The sequence below is a fragment of the Rhinopithecus bieti genome, unplaced genomic scaffold (genome assembly GCF_001698545.2).
Source record: "Rhinopithecus bieti isolate Rb0 unplaced genomic scaffold, ASM169854v2 scaffold_15133, whole genome shotgun sequence".
Classification (NCBI taxonomy): domain Eukaryota; kingdom Metazoa; phylum Chordata; class Mammalia; order Primates; family Cercopithecidae; genus Rhinopithecus; species Rhinopithecus bieti.
In genome coordinates this window covers 3075502-3086189 of record NW_016808815.1, presented here as the reverse complement: position 1 = coordinate 3086189, position 10688 = coordinate 3075502, and the positions used below count along the sequence as shown (strand labels likewise).

Below are 10688 nucleotides of genomic sequence, written 5' to 3'. Positions count from 1 at the left end.
CAACCCCTCCTCAGCAATACTTGTTATTTTCCTTTTACTAGATAGTAGGTATCCTACTAGGGGCGTATATATACAATGATATCTTTTTGTAGTTTTGATTTGCATTCTTCCCTAATGATTAGTCATATTGAGCATCTTTTTATGTGCTTATTGGCCCTTTGTTATCTTCTTTTGAGAAATGTCTATTGGAGTTCCAGATTTGAATTAAGTTGTTTGGTTTTTGTGGTTGTTGTTGAGTTTTAAGAGTTCTCTACATATCACATACATATTTTCTGTGATTCTGTGGGTTGCCTTTTTACTCTGTTTATAGCAGTTTTTGATGCTCGAAATGTTGTTTAAGTCATGACATTCAGTTTGCAAATTTGTTCTTTTATTGCCTGTGCCTTTGGTATTGAATTCAAAAATTCATTGCCATATTCAATATTGTGATGTTTTTGTCCAGTGTTTTCTTCTAAGAATGTTATTGTTTTAGGTCATACATTTAGGTCTTTGATCCATTTTAGCTAATTTTTGTGTGTAGTATTAGGAAGGAGTCCAACTTCGTTCTTTTGCATGTAGATATCTAGTTCCCTCAACACAATTTATTGAAAAGACTGCCCTTTTCCCTCCTGAAGGGTCTAGGGTTCCTTGTCAAAGGTGATTTGACTGTATCTGGAAGGGGTTATTTCTGGCCTCTCAATCCTTTTACTAGTTACAGGTCTATCCAGATTTTCTATTTCTTCATGATTTAGTCATGGTGGGTTTCGTGTTTCCAGGAACTTGTCCATTTCGTCTAGGTTGTCTTAATTTGTTGGCATACAGTTGTTCATAGTACTTTTATCATCCTTTTTTGTTTTTGTAGACTTGTCCTCATTTTCATTTCTGATTTTAGTAATTTGAGTCTCCTTGTTTTTTTCTTAGTTCATCTAGCTAAAGATATGTCAATTTTGTTCATCTCTCCCAAGAAACAACTTTTGATTCTATTTTTTTCTATTCTTTTTGTGTTTATCTCTCTCTCATCTTTGTTATTTCCTTCCTTCTGCTAGATTTAAGTTTGTTCCTCTTTTCCTAGTTGCTTAAGTTGTAAAGTTAGGTTGTTCATAGAGATATTTTTTGTTTTATGAAACAAATATTTATAGGTACACGTTATACCTCTTGGTGTTGCTTGGGTTTTGGTAGGTGGTGCTTTTTTATGTTCATTCATCTCTAATTATTTTCTAATGTCCCCTATGATTGCTTCTTTGATCCATTGGTTGTTTTAAAATGTGCTGTTTAATTTCCAAAAGTTTTTGGATTTTTTAGTTTTCTTCAATTACTAATTTCAAGCTTCATCCCACTGTCATTAAAGAAGATACTTTTTTATGATACCCATCTTTTAAAAATTGTTGTTGGCCTACACATATACTCTATCCTGGAAAACATCCCATAAAAGACTTTAGAAAATATGCATGCTGTTTTTTTGTGGGTATGTTTTTCTATAGTCCTATTAGGTCTAGGTTGGTTTTATTGTGTGTTTTAAGTCCCCCTATTTCCTTATTTATGATTCTGTCCTGGTTGTTCTATTATAAGAAGTGGGTATATATACACCATGGAATACCATGCAAGCCTTAAAAAAAATGAGTTAATGTCCTTTGCGGGACATGGATTGAAGCTGGAGAGCCATCATCTCAGCAAACTAACACCAGGAAACAGAAACCAAACACCGGCATGGTTTTTCACTCAAAAGTGGGAGTTGAACAGTGGAGAACACATGGACACAGGGGAGGGGGAACATCACACACCAGGGCCTGTTAAGGGGTGGGAGCAAAGAGAGGAAGAGCATTAGAGACAAATACCTAATGCCCTGTGAGGCATAAAACTAGATGATGTTGATAGGTGGAAGCAAACCACCATAGCACATGCCATACCTATGTAGCAAGCCTGCACATTCTGGCATGTAGCCCAGAAATTAAGTAAAATAAATAAATAAAAGGATAATTGAAGTCTCCCAGCCATTATTGTAAGAACGATTTCTCCTTTCATTCTGACAGTTTTTCTTTGCATAATTTTAGTAGTCTGTCATTCAGTGTGGTCGTGGCCAAAAAAATATGCATTGCTATATCTTCCTGCTGCATTTGAACCTTTCTTAGTTTAATACATAGTGTACTTCCTTTGTCTCTGTAAAACTTTTTTTTATTTAAAGTTTATTTTGTGTGATACGCTAATTAACTATCCCTTGCTCTCTTTTGGTTACTTTTTTCTTTCATGGAATATCTTTGTCTGTTCACTTTCAGTCTAGTTGTGTCTTTGAATGTAAAATGAGACTTTGTAGATAGCAAATCTACAAAGTTGATCGTGTGTTTTTATGATCATGTGTTGGATCATGTGTTTTTATCCATTCTGCCAATCTCTGTTTTTTTATTGGAGACTTCAGTCTATTTACATTTAAGGTAGTTATGACAAGGAGGGACTTACTTTTGTCATTTTGCTATGTGTGAGAACGGGTGGACAGTGAGGTGAACTCAGGTGGAGGGGAAATCAGGGGAAGGAAGTCAAACAAAGCCCAGGAGAACCCAGCAAACAGCCTCCCCAGCAAGGTTGAAGGTAGGGAGACTCACTCTCAGCAAAGTGTGAGGCAGTGCTGCCACCCAGTTCTGGTATCACACCCATCCTGCCACCTCCTACACCTGGAGACCTCCTTCCTCCTCTGCCTCCATCAAGCCTCCTCTCACCTTCACCCTGCAGTGCTGACTCCCTCCCCAGAGCTGGCCCCTCCTGCAGGTGGGCCTCCCCTCTCCTCCACCTGCCCATTCTGACTTCAAAGCCCTGAAGGAAAGAGGAAAGCTGCTGAGCCCACCACTTGGCCCAAGGTCTCCTCATCCTGAAGTCTCATTCCAAGACCTCTTCCTACAGGAAAGCCGCTCCTGTCCCAGACCCTAGAGGACTTCAGCATCTGCACATTGTATGACAAGCTCGAGGATCAGAACCTTCATGTGGCAAGCACAGGAGTGATGTCCTGGCCTTCTACAGGGCCACTGCTCAGCAGCTCCAGGGACTCCAGGTCAATCCCCATCCCCAGACTGCCACCCGGGGAGCAGTCACCCACCCCTTCTGGATACTGCTGAGCCAAGAAGGATGCCCTCAGCTAAGAGGGTGACCCAGCCCTGGTTTTTCCAGGACTTTCTGCAGGACCTCAGCAGGACTGAGCTGCAAGCTCTGGGCAAGGGTGGAGACCCTGAGACAGATCCCAAAGCCACTGCCAGGGCAGACACTGGGCAGAGCCAGGAACCATGGGACAGCCACACTGCAGCTTCTCAAAGGCAGTGCCAGCAGCCTCCTCCAGGTGAGGGCAGGGGCCTGGGTGGGCAGGACGGCAGGTGAAAACTCCTAGCATGAACTAGGAAGTGATTTGCACACCTGGGGAGTGACTTGCCCAGAGATCAAGATAATAGGGGGCACAGCAACGTTGTACTGCCAGCATTGAGAGTGGGTGGAGACGCTCCCGCTGGGAGAAGAGCACATATGACTATCTGGCAGAGGGTGGGAGGGAGCTGGCCTCACCCCTCCTGCAGGGAATAGGGGATTCTGGGACTCCCTACCGTGTCTCTCCACAGCCCCTGAGGAGCTCATTTATACACACAGGACAGGCATTGCCTCATTGAACCCATTTAGTTGTCACAGGAAACCTGTGAATGAAATTATCACCATCTCCATTTCATAGTTGAGGAACTGAAGCTTATAGAAGCTGACAGAACCAACCACAATCCTGCCAGAAGCCCCGTCTCAGCTACACCCCCTCCTCTCCAGCTGGAAGGGAATAAAGGGGCTTACAGACCAAGGTCTGCGGCTGCTCTGCCCAGTCACTGAGGCTCCGGTTCCAAGAGCTGCAGGCCTGCTACGGAGCTCCTGGCCCTTGCAGGGAGACAGACTGGGTAGGCCAGGCCAGGGTCCCACCCCACTTGTCCTTCTTGAAGGTCGTGCTCCAGAAAGGGGTGGGTCCCTTGAAAATGTGTCACTTTTTTGTGACCATATCCTTGGATAAGGGGCCCTCCAAGGCCGTGTGGGCCCAGTTGGTGGGGAGTCGAGGAGCAGGGCAGACAGATGCCAGAAACCCTGCTATCCTCACCCCACGCTGCAGAGCATGGGCTGAGCCTTCCTTGATCTTTGCTCCAGGCCAGTTCCCTTCTCAAACTTCTCGTTAGTACACTGGTGAGTTAGGACACCTGGCCAAGTGACTGTGAGAAGGAAGGGACCAAGAAAACCACCTTCTTCTGAACCCTGTCTGAGACTAAGCTAAAAACTCTATGTCCCAGGCTGGTCACGGTGGCTCACACCTATAATCCCAACACTTTGGGAGGCCAAGGCTGGCGGATCACCTGAGGTCAGGAGTTAGAGATCAGCCCGGCCAACATGGTGAAACCCCATCTCTACTAAAAATACAAAAATTAGCCAGGTGTGATAATGCATGCCTATAATCCCAGCTACTCAAGAGGCTGAGGTAGGAGGATCGCTTGAACCCAGGAGGTGGAGGCAGAGGTTGCAGTGAGCCAAGATCGTGCCACTGCACACCAGCCTGGGTGACAGAGCAAGACCCTGTCTCAAAAACAAAGAAAAAAGAAAAAAAGAACAAACAAACAAACAAACAAACCTCTATGTCCCAAAGATTCCCCTTTGCTTGCTGAGTGGAACCTGGTTACAAGGCTGCATGAAGCTTTGCATTCCTCCCAAGCTATCAGTAACTGCAAAGCAGGTTAAGTTTTTTTCTTGGAAAGGGACTTTTATTTTAAAGAGAAAAAAAGGATGAGATGAAACTTATCAAATTAATAAGAATAAAGCAATTAATCAACACTTTGGTGAAATTATCCTATAACTCAGAAAAACTACTCTGAGTGGCTATTTCAAAAATCTCACTGTGGGGCCCCAGAAGACTATGCCTGGCGTGGCTGCCATCAGGTGTGGGTGGCTGCGGGTGCCTGGGGTGTAAGAAAGTGTGGCCAACAGGAGGAAGGGTCAGAATAGGTGGAAGGGACAGAGGAGATGTGTAAATGAAAGATGGGTGGGTCTGTAAACATTTTAGAGTTAAAAAAACAAAAGTAAGAAACAGGATAAGACGTAGGAAGGGAAGAAAGATGTATAAAAACCAAAGCATTCATATGCAAAGCACTACCATGTGTCCTGCAGCATTCTATCCACATGTGTTTAGCACAGGATGCTGAGTGTCCCAGTGCCAGAGGGAGATGGAAATGGGCTCTGGAAATAGAGGGAAAAATAGAAGGTGAGAGGCACACACACAACCCCACACAAGGCTTCGAAAGCGGGGGAGTGACGTGAACGTCGGGTTGGGGAGGTCTGTGGCCGGGTGAGATGAACATATTGAGGTCGTTCTGTTCTCCTGTGTCCTCCTTCCCCAGGCCACAGTCCCAGCACCACTGCCCTGGGCTTTCAGCTGGAGCTTGACCAAGCCATCGCAGCCCTGGCATTGGCACTTTCTCAGGCACAGGGACGGTCAGCCAGAGCCAGCAGAAAGGTGAAAGGCTGCCAGGGGGCACCTGAGCACCCTGTGTGTGCAGAACCACTGCCCAGTCCCCTGACCCCATGGAGACTCATTGGCACACACACATGCACATCTGCAACCACACATGCCTGCAGACACACACGTGTACAAATCACACACATACAGGCACATTCAGGCGTGCACATCCACACTCACACGCACATGCATGCACACATACGCATACACCACACACCCCTCACTCATGCACTGGGGCCTCATACCCCTGCGGGGCTGGGGCTCCGCACTCTGATCAGAAACCCCAGGCACTTTGCCTGTACTGGAAGATCAACCCCAGTTTCTGCTCTTCATCTCCTCAAAGATGTGTGTCCAAGATTATCGCCCCAGTCCACTGCTTGGTCTTCCAACCCACCATAGAGAGCTCAGGCAGCAGAGGGATCTTGCCCTCAGAGCAGCATTTGGAAGGGAAGGCAGGCACGGCGGGCCTCTGTTCGGGAACCCCTGCCTGAGCCTGTCAGGGCCACACACAGGCCATGTCCTAGTACCCTACAGTGAACAAAGCAGAATAACACCAAGGTGGCATGTATCTCCGAGGGGCCAAGACCACAGCCCATAGCAGGTCTTAACTCCTGCCAGGCAGTTGCCTGTGGCCCCGGGAGCAGCCGTGATCAGGAACTAGGTCACAGGAATCCCAAGCTCAGTTCAGGGTTTGTGCCTTCATTGCTTTAGCAATGCTGCCCTCATCTGTCCGTCGCTGTTCTTCTCCGGGCCCAAAACCTAGAGGGGAAATTACAGGACTGGCTGTCTGTTCTTCCAAGGCCTCCGGTCAGCTTGGTGAACAGCTTCTCTCCAGCTGCCAGTGGGATGTGCTCCTGACGGCCCAACCTGCACCCTCCGATGAGGAGCACCAAAGCACAAGGTCGGGGCAGGAGCCCGACAAGCTGCTGCAGCAACAGATGTGTCCCTAGGGGCGACCTTAGCTCCCAGGCAGTGACAATCCTATACCCAAAACCTGATTTAACACCTTAATCCATTCAAATCCAGCCACAAGATTCCAGGGGTCCCTGCTTCCATAGTCCCCCGTTGTCATGGCCACCAGGTTAGCCACAGGGTCCAGTGACTTGAGTAACTCTTTAGAACACATGTCATTTAGAGAAATTATTCCCACCCATGGGAACAAGGCCACATTCAGGCTGGTGGATCCCAGACTTCACACCCCATCCCCCATCTCCTTCTCATTTTCTTCGTCTATATGCCATCTCTTCTGGGGTGTAACCAAGGGATCTCTTTGTTCTTCCTCTAAGTTTACCAGAGGCTAAGATGGATTTGTTTGCTTATGGTGATGAGTTCTATGAATGTTCAGAGGCATGGTCTCTTTTTCCTTCATCCCCTTTTAATGATAGTAAGTGGTAACAATCATTGACTGCTTGCATTTATTAAATACAAGGTATTAAGATAAGCACTTTATCTGCTATCTAATTCAGTCCTCACAACAACTCTGTCAAGTAAGTACTATCACTAGCTTCATTTAAAGATGAAGAAACTGAGGGTGAAGTTGCTGAGATTTCAGCTTAGAGGGTCAGACTCTCACAGCCCAGCCCGTACTGCTCACCTGCTCAGGCCTCGCCTCCAACCCTCCACCAAAGCTGTGGTCAGTCCTCCCTCCCAGAAACACCCCTGCTATTAGTTTTTTGTTTTGTTTTGTTTAAGAGGCTCAGAAAATGTACACAAGTAACTAAAGTGTCCCACAGGCAGGGAGAGAGGAGTCTGGATTCTCCTAGAGCCTTGGGCCTGGGGACCCTGGAGGTAAGGAGAGTTAAGAATCTGGGTCTCCAGATTCTAGAACGCACTCTGCCCTGAATGTTGTGGATCCTGAGCAAACACTTTCTCCAGCCAATTCCATGAGCTACCATCTGAGGATAATTTCATTCAACGAACAATAATGGCCATCTGATGTGGGGCATTGTGCAGGGTTTGAAGATGAGTGAGTCGGGTGGAATAGGCCTGAGGGTGCCAACAATGATAAGAAAAGGTGAGAAATGCTGAACCCAAGTGACCAGGTTCCAGAGATATAAAGTTCGTAAGGATTGGCAAAGGGTTTGTGAAGCGGGGATCATTTGAGATGGGCTTTACAGTAAGGGTGGGTTCCTAAGTGGAGAGGTACAGGGAAGGATGTTTCTTGACAAAGGCACTAGGAGAGAAAGCCCAGGTGTGGCTCATGGACTAAGCAGTTCCAGACGCTCTAATGCTCCCTGGGATAGCCCAGCCCTCTCAATTCAAGGCATGGAAACAGATCAGAATTGAATTGCCTAAGGGGACTCTGAAGAGTATAGCAATGCACGGAACAGGGTTCCAGCATGAAACAGCTGGCACATTCTAGACTGAAAACTTGGGAGCATAATAAGGGACTGTGTACAAAAGTATGGCAGGTATGTGTGACCACACTGGGCAGTGTCTCCCCTCCCAGACCTGAAAGCAGTGTAGTGTGGGGGAGGCCCTGACACCATGGTCTTTGGCCCTATCAAAGACACAGCTACCCTGAGGTGGGGAAAGAAAATTGACCCTTCTCTTCAACCCATTTTAGGCTTTCCATCTGCGACCCTGTAAATGAGAATAGCAAAAGATAGGCAAACAGAAGAAAAACAAACAGAAGTTCCTAACATGTGCATCTGGCATACCCACAGGGACACCCGAGGATGAGTAACTCAAGGGGGTGGTTAGAACTTGGGCTTATTTAGCATCTTTAAAAGAGAATAATACATTTTCAGAGAAGCACAAAACAAAGGAAAATGGCATTGAGTTTCTAGGGTGGTAAGCTGAGGGAAGGTAAATATGTGAGGAAATGGATGGCAGACAAGGACCAGTTTTAGCAGTTTGTTATGTAGATTCCTTTGTGTGTACCTGTCTCCAGTGATTGATTGCCTCTGTCATTCCAGGTAGAGAGAGGAGAGGAGAATACCTTTACAAGTGTATGTCCTACTTTTAGGCAAATGGAGGGCCAAGAGCTTTTCTTGTATCTGCTTCTTCTCAAATGCCTTCAGCTCAGAAGAGTCTATATGCCAGCATGGCGTGCTTTGGGGTGATAACATATGTTCTGCTACCCTTCACTGAGAAGGCTGCTCTGTACACAGAGGTGGAGCAGGCTATAGGGGAACATCAGCGATTCTGAGAGTTTATCAGTTTCTCCATCACATTAATATCACAGCCCTTTCTAATGTCAGATACTCAGGGAGGAGTTGAAAGTGGCCAGTGTTCTTTTTGGATTCTGGCTGAGGTGGGATGTGCTTCTGGACAGCAGGGACCTGAAAGGGAACCTTTCCTTCCTTTTACTCTCAGACCCCAGCAGAACCCTGGACCCCGAGACCTCCCCCAGGGTGATGCTAAAGGAAGAGATGCCGAGAGCCCAGGACCTGGGGAGTGGATCTTTGAGGCTGGACACGGGCATGGAGCCACTCCTGAGCTGCAGGTAGGTGCATGGCTCTGGGGCAAGGCCCTCTTCACCTCAGGAGCTCTTGAGGCAGCCTCATTCCCTGGACATTCTGCCCCCTCCATCAACCTTAATAATGAGTATAATTAAGTTTAAAGTTTGAGTACAAAGATTGAGGATGACCTCTCAGGAAACACAGCCTCCAAACAAATGGGGTCAGCATTTCAAAGTGGACTTAATTATGACACAGATTCTTTTGCTCACATGTTTTTTTGCTGACCTTCTCCTTATTATCACCCTGCTCTCCGACCACATTCCTCTTGGTGAGATAATGAAAATAATAATCAATAAAAACTGAGGGAACTCAGAGACCAGCGCTGGTGCAGGTCCTTGGTGTGCTGAGTACCGGTCTCCTGGGCCCACTGTTGTTTCTCTATACTGTGTCTCTGTGTCTTATTTCTTTTCTCAGTCTCTCATCCCACCTGATGAGATATACCCACAGGTGTGGAGGGGCAGGCCACCCCTTCATATATATATATATACACACACACACACACACACATATAAATATACATATTTATAAATTTAGAAATACAGAACATAGGTGACTATTCAAAGAAACATATATTTATGAGCATATAAATATATAGGTAACATACATAAATATGTTTAACATAAAAATTTACACATATATATGTAGCACTCTGCCACTCTGGCATACTTTGCTCACACAGGGTAGAGGCAAACATTATACTCACATACATGTGTATGCACACACATAGGTATGTTTTTATATATGTACATACAACTACTTATATTTATTAATATATATAGAAACACATAAAAAGAGTAAATAGATACGTAAGGGTATTATTAAATTTAATTATCTTTGCCCTAAAGCTGCCTCCACACTTATTTTAAGTTTGGCCTAATGAATTCTCTATACATAGCTATTGTTACCTAACTTAAGTGTAAAAATAACTGTAATTTAGCCCAAGACTATAGTCTTATAACATGTAACTATGTCTCAGCCAATGAAAACAGCTGAGTCTTCAGCCAATCAGAGGCTGAAAGCTGCCAAAACATGGCTATATAAGGCAAATGCCAACAGCAGCCAATCAGGCTGTTTCTGTGCACTTCTTTTTCTCTAGCTGTAAATATACCCTGCACATATGGTGGCATGGAGCGTTCTGAGCCATTTTTGGTGCAAACTGATGCCTGATTCCTAAATTGTTTCTTTGCTCAAATAAACTCTGCTAAATTTAATGTATGTAAAGTTCTTCTTTTTTAACAGATTAATGTAGGAAATGCAATCTGAAGTAGAATTTCCATCAAACCCCAGAAGCATGGAGTGCCCAAGCTCAGCGACCCACCAAGCCCGTTGTGCATGCAGATATCTCACAGCAGCAGGGGTCTGGGCAAGTTCTCTCTCAAATTTTGAAGCTCCAAGAATTTGTGTTTTGAGCTATGTATTTGTTTAAGCAAATTTTGTTTTTTATCCAGACTGGGTTTGGAAATTGATTCTGAAATAATAAATAAATGCTAAGTGAGATATTTAAACGAAATTTGTTGTAATTTTGTCTTTTGAGAGTTCTGGCAAGCTGGATGGGATCCATCTCCCAAGACCCCTTGAGGAATGCAGGAAAGACATTGCTGGTCCCTTTGCCCTCCTTCCGAGGGTTGTACATTCCTTTTAGGCCAGACTCTATTCTTTTTGCATTGAACCTTGATCCTTTTGGGTTTTGAATCCAGGGTTTTGTGCTGTGAGAGGGCATATAACCTTGGGGTGGG

At 45.4% G+C, this 10688-nt stretch overlaps 1 long non-coding RNA gene across 1 annotated transcript; it reads left to right on the top strand.

Moving 5' to 3' along the window:
* Window positions 1-7342: 7342 nt before the first annotated feature.
* On the top strand, window positions 7343-10393 carry LOC108538922 (uncharacterized). Its single transcript, XR_001888227.1, has 3 exons — window positions 7343-7502; window positions 8807-8936; window positions 10192-10393. It is a non-coding gene; the product is annotated as an uncharacterized LOC108538922 (long non-coding RNA).
* The last annotated feature ends 295 nt before the right edge of the window (window positions 10394-10688 follow it).